The sequence below is a fragment of the Sarcophilus harrisii genome, chromosome 2 (assembly GCF_902635505.1).
Source record: "Sarcophilus harrisii chromosome 2, mSarHar1.11, whole genome shotgun sequence".
Taxonomy (NCBI): domain Eukaryota; kingdom Metazoa; phylum Chordata; class Mammalia; order Dasyuromorphia; family Dasyuridae; genus Sarcophilus; species Sarcophilus harrisii.
Window position 1 is genome coordinate 628,174,508 of NC_045427.1, and position 23,983 is coordinate 628,198,490.

The following is a 23,983-nucleotide window of genomic DNA, read 5'->3' on the forward strand; positions in this document are numbered from 1 at the left end:
AACCGAGATGGAGAGGGGCTCCGAAAGGTTTTTAAAAGGAAAAGGAGAAGTCACACGTTAGCTTCCGCGCACTTCTGTGTTGGATGGGCCTGGATCTCGGTGCCGTGGGAATTCCTAGTCGTTACCCTACTTTCCGTAGGGAAAGGGAGGCCGGCACTGGGGCCTACTGGGCGCCGGGCTCCGCGCGCCGCGGCGTGGCTGGGAGGCTCCGGGCACGCGCTCCCCCCCCCCCGGGCCGACGGAGACCGGGGGCGGGGCAGAGCGAAGCGCTCCTCCGCCGGCGCTTCCTCGGCTCCTTCCGACTCCCCGGATAGGGAAGGCGGGGCGGGGTCTGTGCAGGAGCGCGGGGGCGCGTGCGTACGTGTGTGCGTACGCGCGGAGCCCGAAGAAGCCCCGCCTCCAGGAGGCCCCGCCCCCCCCCGCCCGCGGCCCCAGCCCCTCCCCCTCCCCCCGCCGTCCCGAGCCTCGTCTGGGCCGCGGCTGCACTGATTGGAATCCGCCGCCGCCGCCGCTGCCGCCTCGCGCCGCGCAGGGACGCAGGGAGGGAGGGAGGGAGGGAGCGGGCCGCGACCGAGGACGAGAGGAGCACCAGCGAGGCCTCGGAGCCGCCGCGCCGGCCGCACCCGCACCCGCTGCCGCCGGAGCTCGCTCCGCAGCCGGAGCCCGAGCCGAGCCGGGCCGGCCCGAGAAGTCGCCGAGGCCCGGGGGGAGGGCGGCGGCGGCGGCCGGGAGGGCCCAGAAGTCCGGCCGCCCGGCCCTCGGCGGAAAGGATGAGCCCCCCGTGCCTCCGGTGAGTCCTCCGCCCCGCCGCTGGGCCTCCCGAGAAGTTGGGGTGCGGGCCGGAGCGCGCGCGCGCGAGGCCGCGGGGCAGGACGGGCCCGAGCAGTTCGGCTGCGCCCGCGCCCGCCCCCCACCCCCCACCCCCTTTAGGACTCTCTTTAGGCCACCTTCCATCCCTCTCCCCTCCCCCACTCCCTCCGCTCTGCCGCCCCCCCTCCCCGCCGCCCCAGATCTTCCGCTCCGGCCTGTCCCGCCCCCACCTGTCAACTGCCCCCTCCTGACTGCCGCCCCGCCCCTTCCTCGGGCCCCTCCGCGCGCCCCCTCCCCCTCATTTTGTCCGGGGCCAGGCTTTGCCCTAATGACCCCCACAGCCCCCTCAGCCCCGGTGGCCCCCGTGCTTCCGCCCTACACCCTGACCCCTTCACCCCGCTCGTACCCCTTCCCCCCGCCTGAGCCGCCCATCGCCGATTCCCCCCCGTCGGGATCTCCCGGTTCTGTGCTTCTCCCAGAGGGACGGCTGTGCACCTTGGCTCCAGCCCCTGCTCTGCTCCTCTTGGCTCTTGACCACTGGCTCCCCCTCCCCTTAATTTTAGCTGGTCCTCGGAGCCAAACTCCATTGTCCTCCGGGGTCTGCCGCCTCCCCAAGCGCTCTGGGTTCCGTGCCCTCCCCCGGCCCTCTCCGGGAGCCCCTCGGGGTGGGCCCTGCCTGGCTGCCCCGCGGGCGCGTTTGGGCCTCTGGGTTGCAGCCCTGCGCGCGGGCCGCGATGGAAAAGGGGCCGAGGAGGCCTTGGTGTTCCCCGGGCCGCCTTGGCCCTGCCTGCCCCTCGGGCCCGAGGACGGCGGGAGGCAGCCGGGAGCTGGCGCGCTGGGGTCGGAGAGGAAAGAGCCCGGCTCAGCCCTCCCGGGGGGCGCGGACGTGACTGGGGGAGGTGGCCGGCGCGGGCCACTCTGGGGGACTTGGGCCCCGGGCCGTCCGGGCTTTGGAGCGGACCTACCTGGCCCGGTGCTTGGGGCAGTCCGGCTTGTTACCTGGCGCTGCGAAGCAGCTAAGGTAGCTTGAGAGTTTCCCTTAGAGGGAGCATTTTTGAGATGAGATTTCAAGCAGCGATCAGTGCGTGGCATTTACTGCAAGGCTTCGGATTTCACTTTGTATCTGTCTGGCTGGGGAAAATAGCTCACCGCAGTATTTCGCCTTTTGATGGGCAGGTCATTTTAAAGTTGTTATTAAGTCAAGTGAGGAGAGAAACTTATTTTTCTTGTATTAAGATCAGAGTCTTGAACAGAGTAAGCTCATAATAAACACTGATGTAGAGAACTCGAATTAAAACAAAAAGATAACTTGTGGAAATTTAAGAATCGAAATTGGCCAACAAGATTTTTTTTATATTGAATCGATAGATAAAAGCGGTCTAATTTATAGACGGGCTTGCTGATCACCTGGTTCTCTCAACCAGTGTTGTGATCCTTAGACTTCCAGGGGAAAAGATCCCGAATTGTTTAGTAGAGGGGGCCAGAGGCCAAAGGAGCTTCCAGTCCTTGAGTCTTGGAAATAATTAAAATGTTCTCCATGGCCCCTCCCTTTTCTTTCTGAACCTTAATTTACCGTTCCTGTCCCCAGAAGCCTAGGTTTTCCAGTTTCCATACTTTGCTGCCGTGTTGGTGCCTTCTGATTAGAGGGAAGCAATTGGAACGAATTGTCACACTAATGTGGGAGTGACTGTATAGCCACCCCTTTCTCCCCAAGGCATTTGAAAGTTTGAAAAACTTTTTGTTAACCTAGATAAATTTTTACTCCATAATATGTCTAGATGTCTATAGTTAAGTAAAGAAAACATTTCTGGTTGTGTGAGAGATTTGGGAGTGATGGCACTTGTTCCTCCAATTTTTTGTCATTATGAAGACTCGCATGGATGTGTGAGTTTATATTTTTCCAGTGTACTTTTAAAAATGTATTTTTTGAAATTTGCTATGAAAAGTGAAAACTAAATTTTGTATTATCCTAGGATTAGTATATTGAAATCTGGATAGATAGCCTAAAGGAATCTGGTGAATACAACTCTAGTTAATCTGTGTACAGCTCACCCTTTCACATGCTGAAGCTTCTGAAGAACTTCATTGTTTTGGGATGGATATAATTTGTTGCAGCTTTCACTGCTTCATTTGTAATGATGGCCCAATCAGTTGATAAAATTCTTTACCCTGAAAGATTTTAATTTGAGAAAGCCTGGCTGTTGACTTATTCTAGGAAAGGTATGCTGTTTTATAGGAGAAGCTAATGCTGGCAGCTGAGCTATGCTGAACCCTGGACACAGTCTGAACTCCATTTCCAGTTGGTGCAGACTTCAGTGGAGTTATTGTTGCTGTAATAAGATTCAGGGAATGGAATACTCATTTTCTTTCGGTTAAAGCCAGTAAGTAGCTTAAGTTAAGCCATTTCAGGTCTGAGTTACAGCCTTCTTCCAGTAGTAGAGGGACAAGACTTGACTGATTAAACTGCATATACCCTTTGACCCAGTGAAATTACTACTAGGCCTATACCACAAAGAGAGCAAAGAAAGAGGAAAAAGACCCAGAGGTACAAAAATATTTCTAGCAGCTCTTTTTGTAATGGCAAACAACTGGAAACTAAGGGAATGTCCATGAATGTAATGGAATATTACTGCACAATAAGAAATTATAAATGGGATAATTTCAGAGAAATCTGGGAAGATTTGTATTAATTGGTAGAAGGAAGTGAGGAGAATCAGGAAAATAATTTATATAATAACAACATTATGGGGAAAAAATAGCTTGAAAGATTTAAGAACTCTGATCAGTGCAATGACCAGCCACAGTTCTAGACAGCTGATGATGAAGTATATTACTCACCTCCTGACAAAGAAGTTTTGATGGACTCAAGATGCAGAATATGAAATAGATTTCCAAACAGAGCTAATAGGGAATTGTTTTGCCCAAACTAATGTGGGAATTGTTTTGCCCGATTATGTATATTGGTTAAGAGGGGTTTCCTTCCTTCCTTCCTTCCTTCCTTCCTTCCTTCCTTCCTTCCTTCCTTCCTTGGTATTTTTGATCATAACAACCCTCTTCCCTCCCATCCCCCCCAAGAAGGAAGAACTTGGACGTCTAAGGGAATACAAAATATATTGAGAACTGAAAGAAGCTTGCCCAGTCGCTAACATTTGGTGACTTCTTTCTCCTTAAACTTTGGGTTCTAAGTTATGATCACATAGTTCTTACCCTTTTCTGGTGAGTTAATATTAAATGTCTAGGACTTGTCAGAATTTAGATTATAGTTTCTCTTATGAGGTTTTTGGAGGACATCAGTAGTAAGGAAAATAACAATTACATCCCAATGAAATATTAAAACCTTGTTGAAATAGTGAATTCTCCATCATTTTTTCCCATCACCTTCAAACATCTTTACCCCCCCCCCCCTTCCCCTTTCCACTTAGTTTTAACAGTTATACAACATTAAGAGTATTGCTAAGAGGGAAAGTATTTGTTGTGTTATGAATCTCCTTTGTTCTGGTAGTCCAGAGTTTTGTTACATCAGTTTGAAAGTCTTTAAATAATTGTATTCTTGACCCTAAATATGTAAGCCTTTTAAACCTGAGTTCAGAATGTGTGTGTATAAATGTGTGTGTATGTGTTAACACTTAATATAGAGCCAGGAACTGCTGAAACTGCAGATTGTGTATTGCTTTAAGTACTGATGATGTCATTGAGTTTTTGCATTTTCCCTGGAACATTTGATCTCCTGTCTTGGCAGGTACTATATTAATGAAGGAAACGGTTTTCAGCTATTTGTATTTCAGAGTAGTGTTAGTGATTGGGAATACTAAAGACCACCTTCATTTACTTTCTTTTTCTTTTTCTTTCTTTTTTCTTTTCTTTTTTGTTTGTTTCTTAGGTTTTTTTTTTTTTTTTTTTTAAATACAGACTTCCTTCTTCAGTTAGAGAAAGCCAAGAAATCTAACATACGGGAGATTATAAGGGAATTATGTGACAAGTCTAATTTTTGAGGAGCAATAGAAGTGAAATTTTATCACATTGTTAATTATCAATAGGAAATTTTCTCCTGCTTCAATTAAATTCCTTTCTAATTTTGTGAGACAATAGTTTTGAAAATATGAAATATATCTTTAACAAAGATTCCCTCTTAGGTCTTAGACCTGATTTCTTATATAGGAAATGTTAAAAAGGAATATATTATTTATTGAAAGTTTATAGTTTACATTTGTTGAAGGATGTTTATTAAAAATTTTGTTGAAGATTTGATGAAAATATAAAATTACATTTTAGTAGAAAAATAATACCTTATAGTTTTCTTGGTAAGAATAATAAGAAAAGTATTTTAAGAATTTTTAAAAAATGCACTAACTTTATTTATTAGTTATATCTGAATATATGAACTCTTTTCATGTTCCCCAAATTGAGGCAGCCTGGTAAAGATGGAAGGCTGGCATTGGAATCAGGAAAATCTGGATTTCAGTCTAACATCTAACCATATGATTTTAGATTTTAGTTTACTTAGGAAAACTTCTTAGTGCCTAGGTAATTATGTAACACTGTACAGACCATTACTAATCTGAAGAAATTTTTTCCACTTCAGTGAAAACACAGGTCTGACCCCGTATAGGAAAGAAAAGTTGCAGTATTATGTCTGGAAAGAGCTTGAGATTGAAGTTATAGGGGAAAATCCAGGTGCCTTTTCAGGTCCTCTGCAGTCAGACATTATGTGCCTTTCTTGTCTTATCTTCCATTATTTCCCTACACAAACCCTATGTTCCAACAAACATTGGTACTGTAGTTTATAATCTTGTAGCTTGGTACTTTAGCTCTCTTGCCTCTCTGGGTTTGGCCATGAAAACTCTTTTGCAGGAATTCATCTAAAATACTGTTTGTTTCTTTAAGCCTTCTATGACCAATCCAGACTGAAATGATCTCCTCTTTCTCCTCCTCCTAAATATCTATAATAGTTACTGTCTCTACCATTTATTGGCAAGTAATCATGTAGTGCATCATCTTTTGTGTTTTTAATCTTATACTATTATTTAACCTTTGACTTTTCATTTTACTGTTTAAATAATTGTTTTGTCCCCTGCTGGATTATATATTTTTGAAGGTAAGAACTGGATCTTATCAGGGAAAGATTTTTGAATGGGCACTAGGGATTTGCTGTTATTGTTGTTACTCTTTACTAGCAATGTGACCCTGAGTAAATCATTTAATTCTCTTTGCCTCAGTTTCCTTCTCTGTAAAATGAGCTGGAAAAAGAAATGATAAACCACTTTGAGATCTTTGCTGAGAAAATCCCAGATGGGATCAGAAAGAGTTGGACATGATTAAAATAATTAGACAGCAAGAGTTGATTTTTTTTAAACCTATATTCATACAGAAGGATGTTTCAATATCTCTTTAAGCCTTCTTTGTATCCCCTTCTCATATCCTTTCAGTTCAGGATTTGAATTCATGTTTTGTTGAAAAAACAGATTGAGTTCCTTTTTCTCCCCATCTCCCCATTTCTCAAATTCTTTATATTGTACCCCCTACTATCTTTTATGCCATTGTATAGTGAAGAAGGTGAAGCTTTTTGCAAAGATCAAACAGCCTAGGACTACTCGAGATCTCATCTGTTTCAGGTTTCTCCAGCATGTTGTCCTCTTGACAATCATTCTCTCTCTATAATCTTAAATCTTCACTGGTCTATAGGGATTTCCCCCTCTACTCACACTTCCCCCAAACTAGGTATGACTGATCTCTGAAGTCCATCATCCTCTCTCTCTGCTTCCTTTTACTGCTAAACCTCGTACTGCCATGATGTGGTGCCTTCTCTTCTCACTGCTCAGCATCATGCCCCTGAGACAGGGTCTCTCTGAACTGCCCGGTTTGGTTAGCAGCCTGGGACATTGAGGAAAGCTTCTTTCTCAGGGATAGCCTTTCTTCTCTGGGGTTTTGGGATGCTGCTCTTACTCTCCCTCTCTGTTGTGGCTGATGTTGTGAATAGAGCGTTGGATGCTGCGGCAGCAAGAGCAGAGTTTGGATCCCACCTGAGTCACGTGACGGTGGCCATCAGTTTCCCTCTTCTATAGAATGAACCTCATCACGGTGTCCATCTCTCCCTCAGCCCTTTGCTGAGTCAGCATTTACATCATAACCACCTAACTGGGGGTGCTCCAAGACCCTTCTCACTCTGGTACTTGGTGAGCTACAGACCTAGTCATGTTCTTTTGCCTGAGCTCCAGGTACTCATCTCCAGCTACCTGTCATACATAGACACCTTACAAAGATTTGCACATAAATAGAAGCATTTGATAAACACTTTTTCGTTCATTCGTCTCCCATTGAACACATCCAAAAGGGAACTTCTCCCTTCTCTGTTGCTCTTTCATGTTGCTCTTTCTGAACTTCTTTTGAGGACACCTCTATCTTTCAAGTCACCAAGCTCCCCCATTGGTGTTATGCCCAACTTTCTCCTCTACTTTATCTCCCTCACTAACTCTTGTGGACATTTCTGCTCCCATATTTCCTATCCAACGCAGCACTTTTCACTCATTCTTCTGCAGTAATCACCTCCTTGGTCTGCTTCAGCCTTCTCTTTCTAGCCGGTACTCCATGCAACTGCTAAAGTGATTTTCTTAAGGCACTGGTCTGACCAGGTCACTCCCCTATCCAGTTAACTCCATTGGCTTCCCTTTCGGCTTTTGTAATCCTACACAACCTGACCTTCTCTTCCCTTTCTCCTCTGGTTATATATGACTTTCTTTCCTACATACTCTGGTCCAGCCAGTCTGGTATATTCCACATCTCTGCCTTTGCACAGACTGCTCCATAGGCCTCAAAAAACTTCCTTCCTCCCCGCCACCTTTTAGCATCTTCCTTCCTAACTGAGCTCCAGCACCACTTTTTACAAGAAACCCTTATTCATATTTCCAGTTACCTTTATTTATTTGGCATATATTTTGTGATACCTCTTTATTTACACACATCTTCTGATAGAATATAAGTGTCTTGAGGGAGGATACTATCTTTGTATCCCCATTGCTTCCTTACTAAAGGTTCATTGATTTTATGGGGGTGGTGCTGGCATGGAGAAATAAGGAAAGCCTTCATGCCAGGAGATGGCCTTGAGTTGAAGTTTGAGGGAAGCAGTTTTATGAGGTGGAGCTAAGGAGGGAACATACGAATGGGCACAGTCTGTACCAAGGACATGGAGATAGGGCTGGGAATATTGTATATGAGAGACAGCAGAGTGACCAGTTCATTTCCCTCTTAGAGTATATGAAGATGGCTGATATGAGCCAGGAGGTGAAGGGTTTTAAAGATGAGAAGTGTTTGTATTAGTCACAGAGAAAATCCCTAAAGCAGGGGACTGACATGGTCAGACCTGTGCATTAGAGAGATCAATTTGGTAGCTATGGGAAGGATGGATTGCAAAGGGAAGGTACTGGAGGCAGGAAGACTCAATAGAATGTTGTTGCAATAACGCCAAAGAATGAGGTGGTCGGGCCTGAAGTAGGCGGTAGCCACATGAGTGGAGAAAAAAGGGCAGATGTGAGCTATTCTGTGGCGGGAAAATTGACCTAATTTGAAAGGAAATTGAAGGAGAGGGAGGAGTTGAGGATGACTCTTGATTGTGAAACTGGATGACTGGAAGGATGGTCTGACACTGCAGATAGGGAAGAGAGGACAAGGGATACATTTGGGGAGAAGAATGTTCTCTCTTGATCATGTGGAGCTTGAAATGGCTGGGGGCAGCTATTGGGCTATGTCTAATAGGCACTTGGTACTATGAGATTGGTTCTCAGCACAGAGAATGGGATTCAACACAGAGCACTGATGGGATCCCTGAGAGGGAAGAGAAGAGGGTCCAGAATATAGACCCTTGGAATGTGTCCCCTGTTAGGGGACTGATATGGTAGAGGATCCAGCAAAGGAGACTGAGAAAAGGCTGCCAGAGAGAGTCTGCAAAGGACAGTGGTGGTCAGTGATATCAAATTCATTGAACCAGGAAGAATAAAGATTGAAAAGATAATGTGATTGAGCAAGTAAGAGTTTACTGGTAACTTTGGAAGAATAAGTTTTTTTGAGTGAAGAGGTTGGAATCCAAATTGCAAGGGGTTGAAGAGTGAGTGAGAGGAAAAGGGGAGATGAAGTGAACAGTTTTTTCTTGTGCTTTGGATTTCCTCTAATACTTGGCAGAATGCTTCCACATAGGGACATAATGAAAACTTGGTATACATTGATGCTTAGATACTCTATTTTGGAGGGAAAAAATACATTGGATAAAATTTAATTCTTTTTTTTTTAAATGCAGCATTTAAAGGAAAGGATAATTATTCAACTTGAAGCACTTCCATTTCCTGATAGTATGGCAATTTCACCTTTGAGACCTCAGAAGAATTTCCATTTAGGATCATCTTGTTTATCAGTGGTGCTTGATGCAGAGTTCTCTCTCGTTCTCTGTGGTGCCCATCCCCGCCCCCCCCCCAATATCTGCAGAGTGGTCATTTAGCTTTTACTTGAAGACCTCCAGTGATAGAGAGCTCACTATCTGTTGAGCCTCTTTATTTATTTATTTACTTTTTTAAAGGCAGCTCAAATAAGAGGTTTTTCATTGTGTTGTACTAAGATTTGCTGTCTCATAACTGCCATCCATTTCTCCTTTGGGCTTCTAGTCAGACTATTTCCAATTTCTCTTTCCTGACTTTCACTTTTGAAGAGAATGATCATGTTGTATCCAGTTGCTAGAAAGTCTGTTGAATTTGGAGAGAGAAAACCTCCTTGAAATTTTGCATCCACACATCTTCTCTTTGTCACCCGGTATACCATGGGTAGTGATAATATGCTCATTAAAAATTATGTCTGTTTGACCAAGTTTTCTTCAGAGGAGTCGTATGAAGCAAACAATATGAATATTGTTGTTTATTTTACTAGTGAAGAAGGTGAAGGTCAGAAAGGTTAAATGAATTTTCTCAAGCCATATGGCTAGTGTCCCAGTCAGGACTTCTATTTTTCTAGTATAGGTTTTGTTTGTTTTGTTTTTTAAATGGAGAAAAAGAAAGAAAGAGACGGTGAGAGAATATGAGAGACACACACACACACACACACACACACACACACACACACACACACATAGAGAAAGAGAGATTTGAAAATAAGTGATGTAAAAACTAAAACTCCATTCAAAAATAAAATGAATAAATGAAAATGATCATAATCTTCAAAGTAATAGGAAGTAACATTTATCAAGTCCTGCTTTTGATTTGAAGATTTTTAAGTGAAAAATTTTTTTATTCAATGAGAAATTTTAAAAAATAAGCTTCACTTTTGACCTTAGAAAGTTAATGTCACCTCTGTGTGTGTATGCATTTAGTAATAAAACTAGTTAACCGTGTGACATCATCTCTTTAGTGCAATTGTGTTTATAATTTAACAAGACCTTTGTTCTTTCTTCATTTATTAGCAGTTATTAATTTGCATAGAAGAGTAAACAATATGTTTTTAGATTATTTTTTGTTGAAAAGCAAATGGAATGTATTATCTTTCCTTTGTAAAGATTTTTAAAGAATAATGTGAGTGTACATAAGCCACAGCATATGTTTAGTGGAAACAACTAGAAAGGTCACATTACTTTAAATTTAACATTTTTCTTAGGGATGGCTGAATTCTGAAATGTAATTTTTTGGGAGAAGGAAGACACAAGTTGCTATCAGATATTTATTTTTAAATTTTTATTCATGTCTTTTCACATCTTCATTTCAGAGTGGATCTTTCCCCTTTCTTCCATTTAGAAATTATCCCTTATAACAAAAAAAGTTAAAACTAAAAACAAAACAAAACTAAGGAGCATGTTAATTAAGTCTTTCTCTTCCCCACTTCTCAAAGCAAAAATCCTTACCTCTGTAAGAAGGAAGAGAGGTGCATTCTGATTCTCTTCTGGGCTACTAAGCCATCTGGACTCCTTTGGTCAGTACAAACATCTCTACCCACCCACATTTTATCTTGGTACAATGACTTATGTTCATAAGGACTTTGAGTCACATCAAGATCTGGAAGTAGTTTCTGAATTGTCAAAGATTAAATTATAGTCAAGATAGTTTTAGATCGAATGCCTTTTAAAAATTCTAACTTTCAAGTTTTGTAATGTATGGTGAGTGGTCATTTTCTTAGCTAAGGAAAAGGTAAAGGAGGAATAGGATAAAAATTGAGGAGCTTGGGAGGCATTGCCAAAGGCCCAGAAGTACCCAGGCAAGTGAAGGTCCTATAATTGTCTTCCCTTGCCTAATTCATTAGTTTGTATACTTTGATGTTTGCTTCTTGTGTGTAGGCATTGAGAGTGATACACAGAGAAATTTAACTTTGAAAGCCTGGATTCAAATTCTGCTTCTGATCTATACTGATTATGAGACCTTTGTTGTAAATCCTTAACTTTTCACTGCACCTGTGTAGCTCTGCTATTGTTTGAGAGCTGCCATTTCCTCGGTAAGAAGGAATTTTCTCTGAGGCTCCATATACCTCCAGTTAAAGCATGGGTCCAAGCACAAACAAACAAGCAAAACAAAAATACTTTGTGGGGCACAGTTTTCATTTTTGTCTTTGTATGTCTAACACTAAACTGGGCAAATAATGGATACTTCTTACATATTTGTTGAATTGACCAATTATTAACCAAAATAGCCTATTCTCCAATATTCTGGATTATCTGGAATTACTTTACTTTGAAATTTATTAAAATCTGTATAAGTAAAATGTAGTGTATACAGGTGCCAGAGCAATAAAGACTTGAGGTTTTATCCTGCTCTGGATTGAAAATAAAGGACTAATCATAAACTGGTAAATGGAAATGCTAAGTGTTTTTACTTAAGTGTAGTAGCAGAATTAATTTTTAAAATTACTTTGATCCAGAAGATGTTTTTCCTTCTTTTAATTTTCATGATTTCTCTTATATTAATTTTTTTTCAGTTAACATAGATGATAGGATCAGATTTCTTTCAAAGTCTGACAGGTTTTTCCTTCATTAACATCATCCACAGGAAGCTCTAATTAGTTTTTGTTTAAGAGCTTACTTGTGTTGCTTTTTAAAACTTACACTTTCTACAAGATTCTAAGATTCCTATGGTGAACTCAGTTTTTAGACTTTTTGAATTGACCCCAAATTCATGAAAATATAGTATTTTTATAGTTTCTCATGGATGAGAGTCTTCTCTTTATTGCTTCCTAGAGTGTTTCTTAGAAATAAGAAATAGCAGACATACCTTTTATTGCATCTTTAATTCAGTTAACTAAAGATTTATCTTGCTGGATTTAATTTGGTGGAAGTTTTAAATATGGGAATTTTTTTTTTAAAAAAAACTGTTTTTCTTATTTACCTTATTTCAGGCCTTGTAGATCTGTTCTTCTAAAAAATAATCAATGCTATATGTTCTTGTTTGTCTTAAATTGTAAACTTCCTGAGAATATTTGGAGTGAATATCTTTTGGAAATATTAAGTTGCTCAATAAACTATTGATTAGATGATAATAAACAATAGACAAGAAGCATTTATTAAGCACTTAACATGTGTCAGGCACTGTGCTAAAAGACAGGGATACAAAGAAGGCAAAATCTGGCCCTTTTCTTGAAGCAGCACATTCTAATGGCAGAAACAAACGAAAAGATAAATTGGAGATAATTTCAGACTAGCATTAACTCATTTTAGGGTAAAACTTCTTGTAGATGTTGGAATTCAAGGGGAGACTTGAAGGAAGCCAGAAAAGCAGGCGGTGGAGTTGAGGAAGGGAGCATTTCAGGCATGAGGGACATCCAGAGAAAATGCCCGGAATCCTGAGATGGAATGTTTTGTTCGAGGAACAGCAAGGCCGCCAGAGTGGCTGGGTTATCCGTGGTGGGAAGGAAGGTTTAAGGAAAATGGAAAGCTAGAAATGAACTAGGTTATGAAAACTTTAAATAACTGACATAAGGTTTTCTGTTTGGTCCTGAAGGTGATGGAGAGGCACTGGGATTGACTGAGTGGAAGGGAGGGGCTGAGCAGACCTGAACTTGGAGGAAGATCACTTTGGGAGCTGAGTGCTGTGTGGAGCCAACTGGGAATCTTATGCAATAGTCCAGAGTAGTCCTGGTGTAAGGTGATAAGGGCCTGCACCCAGATGGTGTGAGAGTCATAGCAGAGAGGAGAGACAAAGGGAAGGTAGAATCAATAGGACTTATCAGTTGACTAAAGATGGGGAGGTGGTGGGGAAGGGAGGAGATTGCTTTCAACGGCAGGAAAGCTCTGTTGTTCCTCATCTTGCAAGAATTGCAACTGATCCAGATGTTTTTCTTCTATTCTTTGAAATTGCATTCCCAGAAAGAGCAGCACAAAAAGCTCACTAATGTGACTGTTGTGCCCTAAAATCACCCTGAAAATAAATACAGATCATGTTGTCAGCAGAGCATAGTGGGAAGAATGCATAGTGGGAAGAATGCACGGCTCTGGAATCAGGTGTAATTTTAGCTGTGATGCTTTTACATGTGTGTGAGCTTAAGCAAGTCACTTATCTTTTCTGGGCCTCATTTCCTCATTTGTAAAGAAGCTGGATTAGGTTTAAAGTCACTTCCAGCTCCAGATTTATGATACTGTGATCATTTAATATTATATATGTGTTCCATGGACTTCTGAACTGCTTCCATCAATTTATCTTGAAAAATTATTCAGTCTAGTTATAGTAGTGGAAAATTTAATTGTTTTAATGTTTTCTTTATTTGCTATTCATATAAACTTATAAAATTTTATTGTTTCTATTAACACTAAAGAATTTGTAGAAAGAAGAAAGTGAATAGTACTGAAATTATATCTTATCTCACATTAATTTATTATAATTTTATTTGTGTGTAATAAGTGAAAGAAATTTAAAAAACAAGGAGCCAAATTGAAATTACTTTCTGTCTTGGCCTAGTCATGTGACTGTTGTTCCTTTTCCACCTTCCTCTTCTTTCCTAAATCCCTACTCCTGGATTTCTAAAAAGCTTACAAGTTATGAATGTTAAGATGTTTCTAATTTGAAGGGTTTTTTTTTTTTTTGAGGGGGGAGGTGCTTAATGAATGAACTAAAACAGAGTAAGATTGGGGGAGGAAGGAACAGAACCAAGGGAGGTCAAAAACCAGATGGAAATAGAACATCCAAAAACATTCAGCAAAATGAAGTTAGAAATAATGGAATCTAAACAGAGAAATTATACATCTGCTGAGCAGCTGTGCATTCTTTATACAAAGGTTCAGTTACAGAAATAGCAATTGAAACTTTGAAAAAGAGAACATTTTCTAAGTGTATGAAGTATATATTTTTGTGAACATTTAAGAACATTGGATTTAAAACTTTTTGGGAAGAAGTCAAACCTTTTATTTTGTGTCTAATGACTAATTATAGCACCTTTTCTAGTGTATATATTTTATTCATCTTTAAATGCATTGTTTTTCCACTTCCTAACAGAGTTTGGGAGTTCTGATTTAAAAAAATCTTCACAAAGAATTACTGGACTGTTTGTGCTAAATTTAGACTTGTTATTTATATTTCCCACATTGAATTATTATTTTGTTATGTATTTATTAACAGAATTTTTTCTGGTGATTGTGACTAGCTTATAATGTGATGTACCATTGCAAATTTTATTGTACATCTTGATTTTGTTGTAGATTTTACAGATATTCATCCCTACTGCAAAATTCAGTGGCACTTTTCTGCCTTTCTGAACGCTGACCAATTTTGTTAAAATTTTTTTGATTTAGGTTTTTATTCACTGTGTTTTAAAACTTAAGAGTAAGAAGCATGAAAAAGCATATACTACTAATCCTTAGTAAGTTCTCTCTCCAGCAGTCTTTTATTCCAGTGACTTGAAAGTTAGGACATAGCATTGTCAATAACTAGAAGATTGTAGTTCATAAAGGTATTTATCCGTCTTGTTCATTTTTATTGCTGTTTCAATTTTGACTCATCTCTTTTGGAGAGTTAAATATAGGGGGTTACATTTGTATATGTGTTTTAAAGTTTTATCTATTTTAAAATAATATAAAATGAATTTTATGATGTCTTGATAGTGGAGGTTAAAATGGGAATGATAAAAGGAAAAACTTTAAATTTGGAATTCCATTTTATTAAGCAAGTTAAGTAGATTCAAATTTTACATATTTTCTGTTAGAACCTGTGGGTTGCTGCTATTTTCTTCCTGCCCCTAGTCTCTCTCCTCCAATATACGTAGTTCTCATTACTTATTATATTTCTGACAATGTTTTCTTCTCTTGCTCTTGTACTAATTACAAACTCTAGCTAGATGTGGGCAGAGAGAAGTATGCTCGGATCTGGAGCCCTGAGAACCTAGGCTTAAACCTTAGAGTTATAATCTTTGTGACTTTGGACAATCACTTCACTTCTTTGGGCCTCAGTTTTCTCTTCTAGAAGAAAGGGATTAGCTGAATTGGTTTCTAGAGTCACTTCTAGCTCTAAATCTATTATGTTATGATTTTGCAATTAATAACTCCTATCTAAGTAAGTAATGTGAGTTTTGAGAAATGAGAAGCAATTAACCCATTCTTTCCACACTTCTATCTTTGGTTTTTCAGCTTTGAGATGTTCCCTCTCTATTTATTTTTATCTGTTGAAATACAGAATTTCAGGACTTTAGTGTTGGAAAGGCTCCTGTTGTCATGACCAAAATCTTTACTCTTTTATTTTATTTCTTTCCGTTTACATTTTTGTAACTATTGTATGTGTTTTCCTGGTTTAATTTTTCAAAATTTTTCATCAGTTTTCCCATGACACTGTTTTCTTCATATTCATAATTTCTAATAGCACATAAATATTGCACAACTTTCATATGCTACAGTTCATTTAGCCTTTTTCTAATTGTTATTTAAATCAGTAAAAGATATAAATATTTTTCTCATGAGCATTGTTTCTACATTGTTCTTTCCAGATTTCATAATTATAAATATTTTGCAGTATGCTAACATTTTCCATCGTTAACCTGTTGTGATATATACGGAGTAGTGCGATATCTACATCAAAGGTCATATACATTTGGATTACTTTGTGGTCATAATTTCAGATTGTTTTCCAGAATGATTGAACCAATTCAGAGCTCTATCAATATGTTAATGTAATAATATATTAGTGTTGGTTAGTTGTTGTCCTTAATATTGGAAGAGGACCAGAATGACATCATCTTGTTGGGATCAAAGTACAGTGTGTCCAATTGTGGCTGATCAGACAAATTTGAGCTTGGAAGACTCTACCATAGATCCAGCACAAATAATTTCTCTGAACATTTGGAATGGAAATGTCTCCGAATTTGTGCATCTTATTTCTTTCAGGTTACCGTATTCTCCTTTGCTCAAAGAGCACACTGCCTGCCTTCTTTGCCACATCCCAGGGCCTCCCATATTTCACAGTTGATTCCAGAGTTTTTCAGAGAGACCTCAGGAGTATCCTTGTATCATTTCTTCTGATTTCCATGTGAGCGTTTGCCTTTTGTGAGTTCTCTATAAAATAGAGAACTTTTGCCTTAAGTTTTAGGGAAACTTAAGTTTGGCATTTGAATGATGTAGCCAGACCATCAGAGTATGAATGTAATGGTGTGGCCAGCTTCCCGTTTTGTTGCTGACCTGTTATTCCACCATTGCAACTACTTTCCTCTGAATCAGGCCACTAGAAACCATACCTGGAAGAACTAAACCATTTAAGTTTGGAACAGTGCTCTGGGTTCATGCTGCCCCCAACTAATGAGAGCTCACTGTAGGTCAAAGATCCTTCATTACAGCCACTCCATGTTTCACCCCTACCATTTTTTTTCCTTTATATACCTTGGGGGGACAGTAATCAAATCAACACTTCTATTGGTTCTGGAAAGAGTGTGACAATTGACTGCCTTATGGCCGTTGTGGAAAATTACTTGCTATTAGAAATTATGAATATGAAGAAAACAGTGCCATGGGAAAATTAATGAAACATTTTGAAAAACTAAAGCAGGAAAACACATGTAATAGTTACAAAAATATAAATGAAATGCCTTTCCACTCATCATTATTTCCCTGACCAAAAATGCCTTCTTTTGGTATTATCCTCTAATTTGTGTTGTCTCTTAGGAGAATGTCTTTTAGAAGGTGATGAGTGTATTTTTTCAATTTCTACGTTACCCTCTGATTCTAAGATATTTGGAGTTTTTCTTTATAATTTATTGAGATATGTCTCAGACCTTTTATTAGGCTAGTGATTCTTTTTTGGGGGGTGGGTGGGTGGGAGAGATGATGTAATTGCGAATAAGTGATTTGCCCAGGGTCACACAGCTAGAAACTGTTAAGTGTCTGAGGCCAGATTTGCACTTAGGTCCTCTTGATTCCAGAGCTGATGCTTTATCCACTGCACCATCCAGCTATCCCCTTGTCCGGTGATTCTTAAATTCTCTCTCCTGTTTCTATTTTCTAGGTCATTTGTTTTTCCTATGAGCTATCTTACATTTTCTTCATCTTTTTTATTTTCATAATTTTCTTGAAAAGGTCTCATTTCTTTTTCCAATTTTTCATATACTACTTTTACTCAATTGTTGAAAATCCTTTTTTGCTCTAAAAAAAACAAACAAACCTGTTTCTTTATCACTTTAGGAATTCTTGTTGGGCTTGTGTCCAATCTGTGTTTTTTCTTTGATGTTTTGCTTGAACGTGTATTCAAGTCATTGTCTTCTCCTATATTTGTGTCTTAAACTTTCCTGTAACCATAGTAACTTTTTATGGGCTCTTTTTTTGTTTGCTCATTTTTCCATCCTATTTCTTAATTTTGAACTTTTAAAATATTGGTCCCTGTTTAGTTTTGGGAGGAGAGGAGTAAGATGGCTGACCTAAACTTCTGTCTTTTTATGTTCTCCTGCTTTGCTGTAAGTTTTTGGTGCTTCCAAAGTAGTATGACCCAGGGAAAAGTCTGTTCATTGCCAAATTTGTCTGAGCTTTGCAAATTCCTCACCCAGGTTTGGACCTCTTGGCTTGTGTGTGTGGCTGTTTCCCAGAAACTGCTGCTGGACTGTTAGCCCATGGGAGTTTCTGCAGGTTCAGAGCAACTGAATTGCTGCCTTTCTCTTGATTTTGATCTTCTGCCCTGGTTTATTCCTCTGTTGGCTTATGTGTAGAGCTGAAGGTTAGGATTGAGTCGCTGTTCTGTTGTTAGGCTCAATACCACATAGTTAGATTTTAGAACTTGTTTTTGCTCTTTATACAAGTAAGTCCCCTGCTTCCTCATCTGGTATTGAGTACTGGGTGCTATAGCTGTCAGATGACACCTGTTCTTGAACCCAATGCTAGCACAATAGTTCTCTGGGATCTTTTTCTGCCCAGGTGTTTCTTGGCCTGGTGCTTAGTCTTCTACCTATCCTTAGGCACTGAAGTGCTCTCTACTGCTGCCACCACTACTCCAGAGGCCAGCTTCTCTGCAGACTTCTCTATCTTTCTAAGGTGCCCTGGGTTGGAAAAATGACTCATTGTAACTTTTCATGGCTTTCTCCATCAAAATTTTCTCTGGCTCATTTTTTCATATTGTTGTGGAGGAAGTTAAGGGAGAAGCCAAAGCAAAAATGTTACCCTTTAAACTTCACCCTTAGAATGTATCTTAAGGGCAGTAACAATTTCTCTTTTTTATCTGTATCTTCTGAGCTCAGTACAGTGCCTAGCATATAAAAATTTTTTGCCATCATTCCTTAACATAAATGCAATAATATATGGAATCACAAAGTCTCAGATTTTGAAAGAACCTTTGTTTTGAGTTCTTTTTCTAATATTTATAGCTATGTGCAACTTGTTTCCTTATCTGTAAAGTGGGAAATTGAAGATTGTCAAAAACTCTAAGGGATCCAAAAATCAACCAATTCAACTGATTTCTGAATCAGGATCCCCCTGCCACATATGTGTAGAACAGCATTGTCATCCAGACTGCTTGAAGACTGTTTCCCACATTGGGGTAGCTTTTTTGATCCCTGCAAAGGTTTTACTTGTATCAGACTTAGTGTACTTCTTTGCCGTTTTTCAACATGCTTTTAGTTTTAAACAACAATCTTCTGTAGCTTAATGGACAAGTGATTGTTCAGTTATCCTCAATTAAAAGACATTCAATGAAAGGAAGATTCTCTCTTCCCCCAGTCCATTCCATTTTTGGACAACTCTCATTGTTTAGCGAGTTTTTCCTTATATTCCAACAGCTGCCTTTCCATAAACTGGAGTGATGAGATTGATTGCTTCTGGGGCCCAGGTTCCTCCACATCAGTGGGTCTCTAAATTTCTTTGTGCACTCATATTGGGTAAAAAAAATGCACACACACCCCAAATATATGCATATTTATTTGTAAATTGCACATATATTCTTCCATATTTGTATACACATTGTTAAGCTATATACAATAAGGATTAAAATGAAATACTTATTATTTTAAGAATTGAAATTTTTGATTAATGCTACAAAAATATTTTTGTGAGGGATATGAGGAGATCTGTCCTCTGTTCCTGTGGTAGGGTGGGGGGGAAGCATAGGGGCCTTACGGGACTGGAATATGGGGGGTGGTTGCCTCTCTGCCTATTTGCTGAAGAGGGCCCCACCAGCTGGGGAAGGAGAGAGCAAGCAATATAGCAGGCAGAGACTGCAGAAGTATGTATCATCTGTTCCTCTCTTCAATTATATTTTCCTTACACCACAGTATAGCCTTTTGTGCACACCATGGAGTGCACAGGTTTGCCATTAATAGGGGTTCTCAAGCTCTTTGGAGCATTTTTCTTTGCCATGAGGAATTTCTGTACACTGTGGGAGAGTGGAGAGCCCTGTACTTGTGCTTGTAACTACAATGTGATTTCATGTGATTTCATGAATTTTGTTTGCTTTGTTTAAAAAAAAAGTGTGCCTCTCAGTGTGCGAGTGTGTCAGGACCTGCTCTATGGAAGCTGTAGGGTACTAGGAAAAGTAGCACTGGACATGGAGTCAGGAATCCCTGGGGATGAGTCCCCCAACAGAGCTTTACTAGATGTGTGAGTAAACCCGGGCCAATCATTTAACCTCTCTGAGACTTATCCTTATCTGTAAAAAGGGAGTAGTCAAAGCACCTACATTATAAGGTTATTGTGAAGATCTAATGATAATCTGGGTTATGTGTTGGAAACCTTAAAGCACTATATAAAGAGAATTGTAGGTGTATTTTTCTATCTCTTCCCCACAATGAAATAAATACATTTATTCTTTATTTAGCCATATGAACATAGTTCTAGAGCTAAAAGGACCATTTAAAATTTGAATGAAAAAATTCTTAAAGGAAACTCTGACTAAAAGCTACTTGTGTGTCAGCAAGCATTCATCAAGAGCTGACTGTGTTTCAGGCACTTTGCTGAGTGCTAGGGATACAAAGAAAGGCAAACACACACCCCAAGTATATCTCTCCCCTCCCCCAGCACAGTTCTCACCAGGAGGATCTTGTTTGGAAGGGGTATGGAGAGGGTCTTAAAGCCTTTCTTAGGGTTCTTTTCAAGTTGAATAATAGCATCATATATAATTCCATTCTGTCCCACATTTAAACCTTATTCCTTGTTGAAATTCTAGCATTGTTGGTTACTTTTTTTCTACTGGGTAAAATCCTTCCATTTTTATATAGGCAGGTCCACCAATATTTAAATGTCTTTCAGTTTTTCTTTGATAATGACCCTCCTCTCTCTGTTTGACACAATTATGTCATTTTTCCATTTTTTATGGTTTTAGATCAGTAATCTGTTTATTCTAATTATGGTGTAAGATATGAATTCACACACATTCTTTTCTCTACAGCTATTCAGATTTCAGTGTTTCTTCCTCTCCCTGGGTGACTGTCAGGAAATGTAGGAAATGCTGTTCCAGAAATGATATATAAAGCTTAAACCATAATTTTAGGGCTCTTGTAACTTGAAATAAGGACATCTAGGTTACACAGTGGATAGAGTACTAGATCTGGAGTCAGTAAGACCCAAGTTCAAATTTGACCTAAGACATTTACCAGCTTGTATGACTCTGGACAAGTCACTTAATCCTGTTTCCTTTGGTTTCTTCATCTATAGAATGAGATGGAGAAGGAAATGACAAACCATTCCAATATCTTTTCCAAGAAAGCAACAAATGGGTTTGTGAAGAGTTGAATGCTACTAAAAACAACTAAAACAACAACCTGAAGTTAGATCACAACTGTAGCTCTTAACACTTGGATTTAAATCTAAATCTTAAAAGTAACTGAATCAAAGACTGACTCTAGTTTTAGAGTTAACATCCATAATATCTTAAGTTAACAGAGCATTAAGTTGCTAATATGAAAAGGTAGCCAAGTATTTAAATGAATTCTGCAGAATTTGTAATGCAAATTATAAATAGCAAGAGTGAAGAGTGAAAAGGACCATTGATGGAAGAAAAATGGAAAGTTTTTTTTTTTTTTTTTTTTTTTTTTTTTTTTTTTTTTTTTTTTTTTTTTTTCCCCTGCTGAGGCAATTGGGGTTAAGTGACTTACCCAGGGTTATGCAGCTAGGAAGTGTTAATTGTCTGAGGTCAAATTTGAACTCAGGTCCTCCTGATGTTAGGTCTGATGCTCTATCCACTGCACCACCTAGCTGCCCCCTCTTTTTTTTTTTTTTTTTTTAAAGAGCAAAGTTGAGAGAGTATTGGACTGGACCAGAGCCTAGAGAGGGTTTGATTCAGATTGGGACATGTCTGGGACTCAGTTTTCAAATCTGTAAAATGAATAAATTGAGACTTTGAAGGATAGTTAAATGCCTTTAAATTCAGAGTCTAAAAAGATTTTGAAAAGTCAGGGATAAATGTAAAGTCCTATTTAAAACATTTGCATAGTTCAAGGTGTGTGTGTGTGTGTGAAGACTGTAGAAAAAGTTCTTGGATTTTGGTGGACAAGGTAAGATACCAGTCCATCTGTAATTTTATTGATGAGGATACTTCTTAGAATCCGTTTTTCATGTGATTTTAGGCCATTATCAGCTTGGAGATCTATCTAAAGGTCTCTACTCAGCATGCCAGGGAGGCCTTTAAGTTCATTTGGTATTGGGCTGCCACCCAGTGTCGTTCTGTGGTCAATCCCCTCATCCTTTCCCCCCCCTCATCCTTCATTTCCTAACTATCTCTGTTGCATCTCACATATCGCTATAGCAAACTTTTGTCCATTATGTATCTCTACATGAATATGATGGCTTGATGATCTTTAACTTCATTTCTTTTGAGACTGTGACATTCTGTGATTGGAAGTCATATAATATCACCAAAAGCATATGGTATTAAAAGGATAGATCTTTGTTTCAGGGAGAATAAAAGAATTGCTTGCTAGTCAGCAGTGCTACATGGTGGCCAATACAGGATAAAATGATCTTAGCCTTTATTAATAGAAATATAATGTCCAGACTTGAAAAGGAATGGAGAGATAGCCGTCAATTTGTGCCACCTTTTATATGAAACTTTTATTAATCATCTCCTACAGCAAATCCTTTTCCTCAAAAAGACAACTTTTTGAGTATGCACATACATACATATATATTATGTACGTGCACTTTACTGTCTCTTTCTCTGACAACTAATAATAATGTTTTACACACAGGCACTCGAGGCTTTATTGATTAATTTAAAGGATCATCTTTTAAAACATTTTTTTGGAGGGAGCCACTAAAGATGAAAATCCTAGCAATAGTTAGAAATGGAGTAAGTAGAGTTTGGCTTGAGACATAGTAAGTACTCAGTAAATGATTGTTGACTGACTAGCTTATAATGAGGAAAAATTTCCTAGTATGAACCATTCAGAACTGCATCCCTCCTGCTTCAGCGAGTTGCTCTGAACATAATTTTGGTTGGTCACTGTATTCATCAGAGTTCTTAAGGTTTTCAGAGTTGTTTGTCTTTACAGTGTTTTAGGTGGTTGAAGTACATAAACAAACATTCACAAGATAAATGCATGGTGCATTTTTTTTTTGGGGGGGAGGTAGGTGGCTTTACTAGTTTCGGGAAGGATCCCGAAGGGCTTCATATAGAAGTTAACAATGGAGTTGGACTTGGAAAGAAGAAAATTAGGGATACCAAGAGGAAAGGATGAGGGGGGGGGAGTGCATGCCAGGTTTGGGAAAAGCAGTATAAAAGCCTAGAGATGAATAAATGTGAAGAGATTACTATGTGCCAATCATTGTGCTAAGCACTGGAGCTATTAGATAAAGCAGGATTGTCTCTGCCCCAGAGGAAGTGACATTCTGATGGGGAAACACATCACATAAAATAAAACTAGAGGAGCTAAAGAAAGGGTTCTGGTGACATGGTTTGGAAATGTCCAGAAGTGACACAGAAGCCTAGTTCTAGTCAAGAGATGACAAGGGTCTCATCCATCTGAACTGTGAACGATTACAGGGGGAGAGCCAGGGGTTGTAGTGGGAAGGGAATGAGGAAAATGAGATTTCTGGGTGGGGAGTGCATCTTTTGGAAGGGCCCGGGGTGGGAGATAACTTGTGGAGGGGGGTATTTCAGGAGAATAATGGCTCTCCAAGCCTCCCCTATCCTCGTCTCCTCCTACCTTTTCAGTCTTCTCATTCCTCACTCTCTGCCCCATATTCTTTGACCCAATGACACTGGTCTCCTTGCTATTCTTTTGAACAAGAGACTCCATCTCTTGTCTGGGTATTTTCTCTTGCTGTCCCCCGTGCCTGGCATGCTCTCCTTTCATCTTTGCCTTCTGCTTCCCTGGCTTTTCTTAACTTCCACTTGAAATCCCATGTTCTATAGAAAGCCTTTCCTAAACCAGCTCAATTCTAGTGTCGTCTCTCATTATTTCCTAGTTTTCCATACATAGCCTGTTTATACGTATTTGTTTCCATGTTGTCTTACCATGAGATCATAAGCTCCTTGAGGGCAGGCTATCTTTTGCCTCTTTTTGCATCCTAGTACTTAGCGCCTGACATCAGTAAGCACTTAAATTTTTATTGATTGACCCACTGGAAGCAGCAACACTCCCCCCAAGGGTTAAGAAGAGTGAGTAATAAGAGAATTAGCTATTTAGCACAGACAATTTTTTCAAAAAATTTATTATTTTAAAGGGCAGTAAGAGGTGAGACTGATAAGATAGAAGGGTCAAGGCACTTTTTATGGTACTAAGGAGATTGACCATGAAGTATGGTTTTTAACACAGGTGTGATCAAGTCAGG

General features: G+C 39.7%; 1 protein-coding gene across 1 annotated transcript in view; it reads left to right on the plus strand.

The window, feature by feature from the left end:
* Positions 1 to 561: 561 nt before the first annotated feature.
* The window catches only part of BMPR1A (bone morphogenetic protein receptor type 1A), a 104,703-nt gene continuing 81,281 nt past the window's right edge, over positions 562 to 23,983 (plus strand). The window contains exon 1 of the mRNA XM_031956749.1: positions 562 to 790. The gene's annotated coding sequence lies outside the window, so the exon portion shown is untranslated. The remainder of the gene's footprint in view (positions 791 to 23,983) is intronic.